Below are 12,584 nucleotides of genomic sequence, written 5' to 3' on the forward strand. Positions count from 1 at the left end.
CCTCTGAGCTTAAAAGTTATGCAAAATGTAACATTTCTCTAAATGTGACATATTTAATCTCTTTGATCTTTAACCAGTAATATTGCAATGCTGACTTTCCTTGACACTTAAAGGGCCAGGGGAAAAAAACTATGTTCTTTATTTTGAAGCTTCCATTCCTAACCAGAAATTGTGTATGTATTTCAGCAGCTGGGACATGCTGATCCAGGTACTTGGTAATTGATAGCTCTTGTTCTTATCCAGCTAAATTGATGGCTGTACATCTGTTGATTTCCAAGGGATTAAGACTAGAGACTGGGTAATATCATTAATTGGAACATTCTTTCAGAATCTAAGTGGCCTCATAGTATAGCAAATTGGTTGAAAGGCAGTTGTTTTGTTGATCTGGAGCGACTACACTAAGGAGATGAAGCAATATTTTTAATTGACCAGCTTTTGTTGCTTTAGAATTGGCAAGCATTGGAGTTACAACAAGAACTGACTAGTAGAATATTAATTCTAATAATTCAGGTTGGGTTTTCTCTCACTTTTATTCTTAAAGCCATTTTAAGTAGTATACTTAAATAGAGCAGAGTACTGAAATGTGCAGTGCTTACTGATACAGTAGGAAAAATCTTGGCTAATTGGAACACAGTGCATTGCTTTGGGCACTAGCAAAGAGTAGATGTACAATGGTGGTGAAAATAGTGGTGTGTAAATTTTGAACATTCTCTGCCTGTTGAATGGGTCAAAGTAGTAATTAATTATGTGATTGCCTGATTTCTTATTCTAAGCTAATCTTAGTAGTTTGAGAATTGGACTATAACTCTGGAGTCAGGGTTTGATTCCCTGCTCAAATGTAAAAACCCACTGGATAATCTTGGGCAAGTCACAATATCTCAACCTCAGAGGATGGCAATGGCAACCCCTCCTCTGAAGAAATGTACCAAGAAAACCCTATGATAGGGTCACCTTAGGATCCCCTTAAGACAAAAAATGATTCAGAGGCACACAACAACCAAATTCTAATCCAAATTGAAGGTTTTTCACTGAGTACATTATTGTCTATCCAACACTGCCCAAATCCATGTGCTGCAGAACTAAAACCCAACTATGGTCAAACAACAGAACAGTATATTCCATTCCTGTTCTAGCAAATTAAAGAAATAAGCAACAATGATGTTATAGACATCTAAGATTAAATAAACAATGGAATATAGCTGGAAAGCTTGGTTTGAATTGGGGTATGGGTTTTTGATGATAACAGGGGCATCCCCCTGCGACCAAACAGGAGGTTATTCCTCAGAAACCATAGTCTGGAGAACTGAAAATGAGCTATGACTTCACTAGTTGTTCACTAATGAACACCACTCAAAATTTGCTTGAGTTGGTAAAGCATAGTTAGTGCCTGCTCTCCAAACCATGGTTTCCAATTCTGGTTTGGAAGACAAATGCCAACCATAGTTTGCGAGTTCAGGTATCTCAGCACACTATTGTCAAAAACAAAGAACAGACTGAGTGTAAAGTAATGTATGAGAGGGGAAGACAGAGAACAAGTGGGATCTGAGGCAATCACAACATGTTGGGGGGAGTTCAACTTTGAATATTTCTAAGAGTGCTCTTTGCTGGACTTTTCACCTCGTGATTAAAATCTGCAGTGGTGCTCTTGCTGGGTGTGTTTACACTACAGAAAAAATAGGTGATGCTCAAACAGGTGATTGTAGGACAGAAAGGATGACAGGACATCAGCCATGGCCTTCTGAGCCTCCAGATGTGTACTTCACCTTGCTCTCTCTCTTTTGTAGCTGATAATTAACTGGCTTGCTTATTAGTCTCTTGAGGAGAAGGATGTAGGCCATTCTACTAATCAGCAATAAAGAAAGAGAGATTGAGAAGGAAGGAAGGAAGGAAGGAAGGAAGGAAGGAAGGAAGGAAGGATAGATAATATTAAAGATTTCATTTATGGACAAATAGTGCTACAATGGTTTTGTTCTTCTGAATAGAAAGAAGTCTTAAATAATAAAAGCTTTCAGGGGAGGGGAGATTCTTCAGAATTTTATTTTATACACTAAGAAAATTCCAGGAATTCCAGTTATAATGCCTAAATAATGCTCGAAAACCCCCCACAAAAAACAATGCCTATTAAATTACCCATTGTTAGCGTTCACATCAATTCTCCTCAATCTGAAAACCTTCAGATATGTTGGAATACAACATCTGTCACCCCAACCAGTATGGGAGCTGTAGTCCACCACATCAAAAAAAGCAGGTCCTTAGATTATTCAAAACAGATTATGTGCAGTACAAAGTAAGTGTGAGCTATTTGCAACAAATTGCTTAAGGCTGCCAACTTTCTCCCTTTAGCAATATTTCTGGACTTTAAACCTGTTTGGAGAGCTGCTGGGGAGCACCCCAACCCATTTCCCTCAAGTACCACCACTGCAGTGGGTGATTCATTTTTCCAAAACTAGAAGTGACCAAATGGCCACCCACAGAGTTGTGCAGGAAAGCTAGTCATTGTGCGCATGCGTGCACACATACACACACACTTGTGCAAATTGCAGTTGTAGGATTGCTGTCCGAGGTAGGTGGCAGGTGATGCCATCATCCCTGGTCATCCAAAAGACCTAGCGCCTTGACCCTCCAAACCCAGGTTCTACTACACCCCTGGTCTGCTGAAGAGTTCAAAAAGGAAATGGAAAGGAAAAGATGTAGAAGAAATTCATTCTGTAGAAAATCACCAACAATATAGTATCAAGAATGCAATCTTTTATACCATATATATTTGACTATGAATCGACCTCATGTATAACTCTAGGGCAGGTTTGGGGGCCAAAATTATGGATTTTGATATGACCCATTGATAAACTGAGGGTAAAATTTAGGGGTATATAACAAAGGATATAAAGGATGAAGCAAAGAAAAAACAATGCCAAATAATTTAGAAAGTTTTGGCAGTCATAACTGTTTGTGCTCACCTGAAAGGCAGGGTGAATGAGAGATTATGGTGATGGTGGCAGCGGTGGTGGCGATGATGATGATGATTTACTTATATCCTGCCTTTCTCCCAATATTAGGACTCAAGGTAGCAAACAAGAAATTTAAAACAAAACAAGAATAGAGTACTGCTTTCAGGTGCTCTCAGGATGGATTAAGCTTCTGCCTTTTGCCTCACTACTCAGAGAAAGCGGATTGCTCCTCTTTTTAAAAAATAAGAGTTAAAGTACAGTACTTACCTATTGATAAGTAGACCCAGGTTTTTTGAGTCAATTTTTGACTAAAATTTCTAGACTTATACATGAGTATATATAAGTATATCTACCCACAAATAAGCCTCACTAAGTTCAGTAGGACTTACTTAGACAAGTGTGTATAGAACTGCAGCCTTGCAAAGGGACTGCCTTGCTTGCTGATATAGCTTTGCTTTGAAAACAGGTTAGCAGATTTCCCACCTGGCAACCCCATTCTTCTTTTCTCTGCTAATCCAAACTGATTTCTCAAAAGATTAAACTGCTTGAGGGAGCCATTCGTAGCCATTCCTAATCATGCAATGACAAAGCAGTAGCTTAATCCATACAGATGCATAAAGGATATTCAGCAAGGCAGTTTCAGCTATGAATGGGGAGTTCCACATTGTTTAGCTGCCTGTCTTGCTTACTGGAAAATGCAGCACTTGAAAACTAGAACTGTTGAAAATTGGACAGGTGGTCGCCACAAGGCTGAAAACAGCTAGAAATAGGAAAATGTTGGGTGAGAACTCCTCAGGTCTTTTTCTACTATCTTCAGAAGGGATAAGGTAGGACAGGTGGGTGGAGGACACAAGAGTAGGAAGAGGATAAATGGGTGGTGGGGATGGTAATAGGATCACTGATTCTGTCAGTTAGCTAAGACTTGTCTTCATATGCATTAGGTTTCCTCAACCTGCTGCCTTCCAGATCATCTCCTATTCCTGTATTATTATTATTATTATTATTATTATTATTATTATTAAAACATTTATACCCTACCCTATATCAGATAGATAGATCCATCCAACCACATAGCAGTCAAAACATACAATTTAAAATATAGATAAATATATTGATAGGATATAAAGTATTTTTTTAAAAAAAAGGCAAGGAATAACAGCAGTACATTCAGCTGTTAAAAGCCCTTCCTTTATCAGCAAAGTTAAATTTAAAAAAATGTAAAAATCAGTTTCCAATGCCCTGTTGTTTATTTTAAGTCTTCAATACTTTTATGTTGTTGTTCTTGTTGTTGTGAGCCTTCAAGTCGTTTCCAGCTTATGGTAACCCTAGGTGAATCTATCATATAGTCTGCTAGAAATCATAACGTTAAACAGCTGAGTAAGAAGCTGCCTTTGTCAAACTTCTCCTGGGTCGGGCTGTTGGTAGATCTTGCCCTGTGCTCTCTGTTTTGACCTGTCTGTAGCTATCCAGGTGCCCAGATGAAGAAGTTTCACAGCCCAGCTATAGCAGATCCCTAGAACAGAAGGATAGGCAACTCTGAACATTCCAGACTACTACTTCAATTTATTTATGTATTTGGGGCATTGATACCCTGACCTTCAGCCAAAAAGGCTCCCAGAGTGGCTTGTTGTTGTTGTTTTGTGCCTTCAAATTGTTCCTGACTTATAGCAACCCTAAGGCAAACCCATCATGGGATTTTCTTGGCACAAGGAGGTTTGCCATTACCTTCCTCTGAGGCTGAGTGCATGTGACTTGCCAAAGGCCACCCAGTGGGTTTCATGTCTGAGCTGGGAATGAAACCCTGGTCTCCAGAGTCATAGTCCAACACTGAAACCATTGTACCATGCTGGCTTGCTCAATGTGTCTTACAGACTGTTAACTTGACAATTCCGTGCCCACAGGCTTACCATCTGAAAAGACCTGAAATATAAGGAAAAGGGGATGGCAGTAGAGTAGGGGAATGCTGGCTGTTGTTTCGCCATCAGATGTCACAGCACTGGCAGTTGAGGTGGAGGGAGGGAGGGAAGACTTTTCATCAGATGCTGGGTCTAACCAGTTACACTCAGCATGCCCAGTAGTAATGCATTGTAGTCCAGAACATCCAGAAAACCAAAAGGTTGCCACCACTAAGCTATAGCCCTTCCACATGGTCATACCTTGAAACTGTGGTACATGCTCTGGTAACCTCTCGCTTAGATTTCTGTAATGTGCTCTACATGGGGCTATCCTTGTACCAAGTCCGGAAGCTTCAGTTAGTACAAAACATGGCAGCCAGATTGGTCACTGGTGCGTCCAGATTAGACCATATAACATCTATCTTGAAAAATCTTCATTGGCTGCCCATTCGCTTCCGAGCGCAATACAAGGTGTTGGTTACTACTTATAAAGTCCTACATGGCTTAGGCCCGAGTTACTTGAGGGACCGCATCTCCCCATATGATCTGCCCCGCACACTCAGAACATCTGGGAAGAACTTATTGGTAATTCCACCTTCCAAATATGTTGCCACATCCCAGATGGCCTTTTCAGTGGTGGCCCCGCGGATGTGGAATGATCTACCTGAGGAGCTCCGTCTGACAACCCCCCTAGAAACATTCAAAAAGAGGCTTAAAACTTTTCTTTTTTGTCAAGCCTTCCCCCCCTGAAGAATGAAGCTGCCTACTCTGTTGCCATCGATTCCCTACGCTTACCCCTGAATATGAACGATTGTGTTTAAAATGTTTGTGATTGCACGGTTTTATTATAGGATTTTATCTATTTTATGCATTTTTTTTATGTTTTTTTAAAATTGTTTGTACACTGCTTTGATCTGCGGAAAAGCGGTATATAAATAAAAATTATTATTATTATTATTATTATTATTATTATTATTATTATTATTATTATTCCATTGCAATGCATACCATGCATTGGGGGAAGTTTTTTTATGCAAAGTATTCTGTATCTTTTTTTTGTGGGGGTTTTTTGGGCTATATCTCACAACAGATATTCTGTATCTGTTGTGAAATCAGTGTCTACTGCTTGATATGTGTGTGATAGTGATATGAACTAACTAGCTAAAATGAGTGAAGTTACTAAATTGGAATTTTTATAACAAAAAGGGGCAGCTTAATTGAACTTATTTTTAACTAAACAGATGGATTTAAATTGACATTGCAGCATGAATCTTATTCCAGAATTAAGTTATCAATTGGTTAGACAGAAGACAGTGCTAAAGTATGGACAAATTTTACCTTTCGATGCCTGATTCTTTAACCAGTCTCTTGTTCTCTTGGGTTTTGCATAATCTTATTGCTGTTGTTTTACTTTTAGGGTTGAGAAACTGCAGTGTTTGTCACAAGATCCAAACAACTTGCTTTAGTTCATGATGACAGTTCAATATTTTACTTCAGGCTATTGATGTGGAAGACGAGCATTTATTTTTCCTGATGTGCCAGCACCCAATAATGTATTTATAACTATTGACTACAATATTTTCTTTCTTTCCTGATAACTCTCTGGGGACTGACAGCCAATGGCTCATGGATTAGCACTGCTCCAGGGGCTGCCAGTCTGAGCAGCATTGCTTTAGTTAATTTCAAGGTAAAAGGAATTAAGCCAACAACTAGTAAGGGCAGCTTGGAAAGGGGTGGTCTTCTTTGTATCCAAATGGTTTTCCAGGAGTCTGCAGTGGACACACAGGCTCCTCTGTCCCAGGAAAGTTATCAAATGGGGTTTTTCCCTCTCAGAACCAGGGTGAGTACGAATTGAGCAATACGAATTCACATCATAACTTTCATGTATTTTCACACCTGGTTGCTTTCAATGGGAGCCCCTCCCGTGGGGCTTCCGCGGGGCTTCCAAACTGAATCCTTACTGGCTCCTCATTTTGGAGAGTTTGGTAAATAAGTGAGTTGACAGGACTCGCATTGAGACTCGCTTCAAATTCAATGCGTATTGGTCTGGTGTGGAATGCCAGTTTGCTTGTGCTCTGGAACACCACTGCAAAAAACCCAGGTTGCAAATTTCGCATGATGCCATGCTGCAATTTTGCCCCATTTGCTTCCGGTGCTCCCCCTAGAATGAATGCATTAACGTTTTAACATGGACAGGAGATATGCTGGTGAGGAGGGGGAAGATCAGGGGGAGAGAGAAAGGGAAAAGAGGGGGCAAAGAGAGAGAGTGGGGTTAGTAAAGTTTCTAAAGGACTCTTTGGGGGTGGGGGGCAGGACATCCTCCAAAGTGGGGCCAAGGTGGAGGCAGGATTTACTTCCAAGTAGAACTGCAGTTTCTACACTGATTATTTTGCAGTGAAATAAATTTATTATTATTATTATTATTAAAAATCTTTCACTGCAAAATAATAATAATAATAATAATAATAACAACAACAACAACAACAATAATTTTGCCGGTGGGTGATACATTTGGATGAAGCAGAGGGCATTTAGAGATGGGTGACATTCCCTATCCTTCATGTGAGGCTAGGGATGGAGGGTAGGTCCAGATGACAGATCTAAAGGGAAAGAAACAGGAGGCTGGAGAGAGAGATGGAACTCCCAGAATTCCATAGCCTTGAGCCAAGGACCCCATAACAAACTCCAACTTCCATAATAATAATAATAATAATAATAATTTATTTTTAAAATAATAATAATAATTTAAGTTATTAGTTTGCTGAGGCACCAGAGCTCTCTGGCAGAGAAGGCTCAATGTCTCAGGACAGTACAGTTCCCAGAATTCCATAGCACTGAGCCATGACAGTTAAACTGGAGTTAAACCAGATTATCTCCCCAGTGTCGATACAACCTAAGAGAAGGCAATTGTTACAAAGGGAAGGAGAGATGTAGATGGAATAGATGAGGAGAATGACAAGAGGATAGATGTTGATGTGGCTGAAATGAATGGGGGCTCTGACATGGAGGACCCCTTTGAATTTGGCTGCCAGGGATGGGGAAATAGAAGGGAGGAAGAAAGGGGATGCTGTCATTCCCGTGAAAGTGGAACCAGGCTCCCTGCGTCACCCCGGAAGTGCAAAGGTTCAGGATGCCTTCAGAGCCCCACTGAGCATGTGCAAGGGTCCCAATTCGAATTGTTGAATCCGCATGGTATGCACCGGTGTGGTAATACAATTTGCACTCACTCCGCTTTTCATGAATCCACATCACGTGACTTGCCTTGGATTCGATTCCCCCTCAGTTCGGAAGGGCAATGGAAGGGCAACCAGGTGTGATAAAACAGTCACGTTATAACATCAATCTTTATTGTTCGACCCGCAGTCACCCCTGATCTAAGCTCCAATAACCTCAGTGTGATAAACTTGGGAATTGATAAGCTAAAGAAAGGGCACGAGATAACTAAATGGGGTTATAAGAGAGGGAAAACCAGAATCCAGGAGAAGGAGTTTTGTTGGGGTAGATGAGAAATTGGGGTTTCAGAAACTCATTTAGTTATCTCCTTCTCTCCCAATCTTAAGATGGGAACAGTACAAGATGCTATGAAAATCATGGATGGCATTTTAAGGTTTAATTTATATAAATATTACACACACATGCACGCACACACACAATAGCATGAAAGCAAGTAAAACAATTAGCACACCATTTTAGACTCCATGTTGTTAACACCTTTCAATGAAAGCACTACTGAAATTTAATTGGTAATTTAACAGAAACTTGATCATTAATTTTTCTCCTTCTACTGCAAATGTAACTGAGTTATTTATTTTTTTAGCTTATAACTAAAAGTTGTTGTTGTGTGCCTTCAAGTCATTTTCTACATATAGCGACCCTAAGGTGCATCTATAATGAGGTTTCTGGAGCTGAGAGCATGTGACTCACCCAAGGTCTCCAAACAGGTTTCCATGGCCAAGTGAGGAACTGAGCCACGATCACCAGAGTCCTAGTCCTACACTCAAGCCACTATACCACACTGGCTCTCATTAACTAAATACATCAACCCTTTCTTTCTAATGCACAGATCTCTGATTTCCAAATTGCAAAACTGTTATTTTGCAAGATTTAGGTGGTTAAAGTCTTATATAAAGAGTTCTATTTTAATCTAGTGGTACAGGTTCTACAGATTTCACTCTACTTTGAAACTAGAACTTGCTCAGTGAACATAAAATGCTCTGTAGATTGCTTTGCTTTGTTTGAAAAGACCTTAGATTCTTGATGCATGGAACTCAAGTAGAAAATGTTCCTATCCTTAGGCCAGGGCAACAGGACCACCAACAAACTGAAATACAATTAGACTTCAGCAAACTCTGTCCATGAAGAAATGACATTAAAGCAAGATGCTCATTTATTGTACACACAAACTACAGAGTTCAATGCCACTTACTCCGGGGTAACTCTGCTTAGAATTTCAGTCACGATGATTCAAATAAGCTGAATGTTATGCTAGGTACTGCAGTTCTTCCGTTTGCTGTGTATGCGGGTTTGCATGTATGTACACACACACATAATACATATATACACATAATACACACACACACACACACACACTGCATCATGATGATAAGCTTCAGAAATTCTCAGTGTGCCAGTACACTACTGTTACAAATTCAAATGAAACTAGTGACTTGAATTGTCAAATATATTTTATTAATTACTGCGTGATTTACAATGAAATATTGCTGCAGCTGATTGCCAGCACTAGAATCTAGACACAAACAATGCTAATAATAATGCCCAGGCTACTTGTCCTGGGTGACTTCAACATCGCCCTCACGGCCAGCTATGTTCCATCCGGTGCGGCTCGGGAATTCATGGATACCATGACGGCCATGGGCCTGTCCCAGCTGATTACGGGTCCAACGCATTTTGCGGGTAATACACTGGATATGGTCTTTTGTTCGGATGCGGAAAATCCGTGGGCGGAAATAACTAATATTTCCCCCCTGTCATGGACGGATCATTTCCTCATGGAGGCAAAAATCAAGGCCTCTACCCAGATCCCCCCCGGGGGTGGTGGACCTATTAGGATGGTCCACCCTCGAAGGCTGATGGAACCCAAAAGGTTCCAGGAAGCCTTAGAGGGATACATGGTTGGAAGTGACGGCGATTCTGTTGATGCCCTGACTGGTATCTGGAATACCGGTCTCTCTAGGGCTATACACAGCATCGCTCCCAAGCACCCTCTCAGGCCCACTTCCAAACGTAAGCCCTGGTATACGGAAGACCTCCGGGCAAGGAAGCGGGTCCTGCGACGGCTAGAGCACCGCTGGCGGAAACACCTACGCTTAGCCGACAAGGCTCTCCTAGACCGCCTTTTGCAGGACTACGGAGAGGCGATACGAGCAGCTAAGAACTCGTTCTATGGTGCTCGTGTCGCGTCCGCGGAGTCACGTCCAGCAGAGTTGTTCAGGGTGGTCAGGGAGCTAACTCAGCTCCCTCCCGCCCCGAACCAGATCCTTGAACCTTCTAAGACCTGCTGTGACCAATTTAACAACTTCTTCGCGGATAAAACCTCTCGGTTAAGCGAAGGTCTTAACGCCGGCATTGGAGCAGAACCTAGGGTAGAGGCATCCAGAGCCTCCGTGGACTCTATTAAACTGGATCAGTTTGAGTTGGTAAGTACCGATGATGTGGACAAGATCCTCGGAAGTGTTCGGAAGACAACCTGCTCTCTCGACCCTTGTCCCTCATGGTTAGCGGCGCAGGGGGGACCGGCAGTAACTTTATTGTTACACCGGATTATTAATACATCCTTGAGGGAAGGGTAATTTCCATCTGATTTAAAATTGGCCATCGTAAAACCTTTATTAAAAAAGCCCTCCCTCGACCCCCTGGTATACAATAATTATCGGCCAGTCTCGCTGCTGCCATTTCTGGGGAAGGTGATCGAGAGAGCGGTTGCAATCCAGCTTCAGTCGGTCTTGGATGAAACGGATTATTTGGACCCATTTCAAACTGGCTTTTCGGCGGGTTACGGGGTTGAGACGGCCATGTTCGCCTTGGTCGATGATCTCCGTCTGGGCATCGACAGGGGAAGCGTGTCCCTGTTGGTGCTCTTGGACATCTCAGCGGCTTTCGATACCATAGACCATGGTATCCTTCTGGAACGCCTGGCTGAGGTGGGAATTGGGGGCACTGTGCTCCAGTGGTTCCGGTCCTACCTCTCTGGGAGGTTCCAGATGGTGCAGCTGGGAGACGTGTGCTCCGATAAGAGGGCCCTCACAACTGGGGTCCCTCAAGGAGCCATTCTGTCTCCCATGCTATTTAACATTTACATGAAACCGCTGGGAGAGATCATCCGGAGACATGGGGCGCGGGGTTATCAGTACGCTGATGACACCCAAATAGTCTTCTCTATGTCTCCGACTGATGCAGTGACTGAGGATGGCGTCTCTCTTCTCGTGGCATGCCTGGAGTCATGCTGGATGAGGAAAAACCGACTCAGTCTGAATCCAGAGAAAACGGAGGTACTCGTGATAGGTTCCCCTGGTCCAGGAATGGCGGTGGTTCCACCTGTCCTGAACGGGATCACGCTTCCTGTGAAGGACTCCGTGCGCAGTCTGGGGGTGCTTCTTGATTCGTCGCTTCACCTTACATCTCAGGTGAATGCGACGGTCAAGAACACCTGTTATCAGCTTCGGCTTATTCGCCAGCTGCGCCCATACCTGGCCCAGAGGGACCTTGAAACGGTGGTACACGCTCTGGTAACCTCTAGATTGGATTTCTGCAATGCGCTCTACATGGGGCAACCCTTGTATCATACCCGGAAGCTACAGCTGGTGCAGAATATGGTGGCCAGGCTGGTCACTGGTACTTCCAGGACCAGCCATATTACACCTGTGCTTAAAGATCTGCACTGGCTGCCTATTCGCTTCCGGGCACAGTACAAGGTGTTGGTGATTACCTATAAAGCTCTACATGGCTTGGGCCCAGGATACCTGAAGGACCGCCTCTCCCCATACATTCCGCCCCGCACCCTCAGAACTTCTGGGCAGCAATTACTTAGGGTTCCAGGGGCCAAACTCTCCTCTACAACGAGGAGGACGTACTCCATCGTTGCCCCGACCCTTTGGAACACGCTGCCCACAGAGCTCCGCTCGGCCACCTCCCTGGCTCAGTTTAGAAGGGACTTAAAAACCCTTCTATTTCGAACTGCATTCCCCGAGTGAAGTCCTAGATGGCCTCCTTCTCTTTGTTGACGGCAAGATGGATGGCTGACCGGGGTTTTTAAGTTGTTTTTAATATGTATAATGTATGTATTGTTTTTATTATGTTGTTCACCGCCCTGATCAATGGAAGGGCGGTATATAAATAAAATTTTTATTATTATTATTTATTTTATTATAAAAAGGGTCTTGTGATTGTCTCTGTGTGTGAGTGCCTCCAGATCAACGGTAGACTTATGGCGATCCCATTAATTTCATAGGGTTTTCTTAAGCAAGGAATACTTAGCTGTGATTTTGTGAGTTTCTTCCTCTGAAATACAGCACCAAGTATTCATTGGTGGTCTCCCATTCAAGTAATAACCAGTGCTGACCCTGCTTGGTATTTAGGCCAGCTTGTGATTACATATAAGCAAAATGGATTTAGCAGTTCCACTTCCACTAAATCAGGTTGTGTAATGATTAATTGAACAAGGTTAGCTTTTGAACCTAGAAATCAATACATTATCCTTGGATATTTGCTTTATTAACAGAAC

The sequence above is a fragment of the Sceloporus occidentalis genome, unplaced genomic scaffold (genome assembly GCF_023333645.1).
Source record: "Sceloporus occidentalis isolate IW3139 unplaced genomic scaffold, rSceOcc1.0.p SCAF_2, whole genome shotgun sequence".
Lineage (NCBI taxonomy): Eukaryota > Metazoa > Chordata > Lepidosauria > Squamata > Phrynosomatidae > Sceloporus > Sceloporus occidentalis.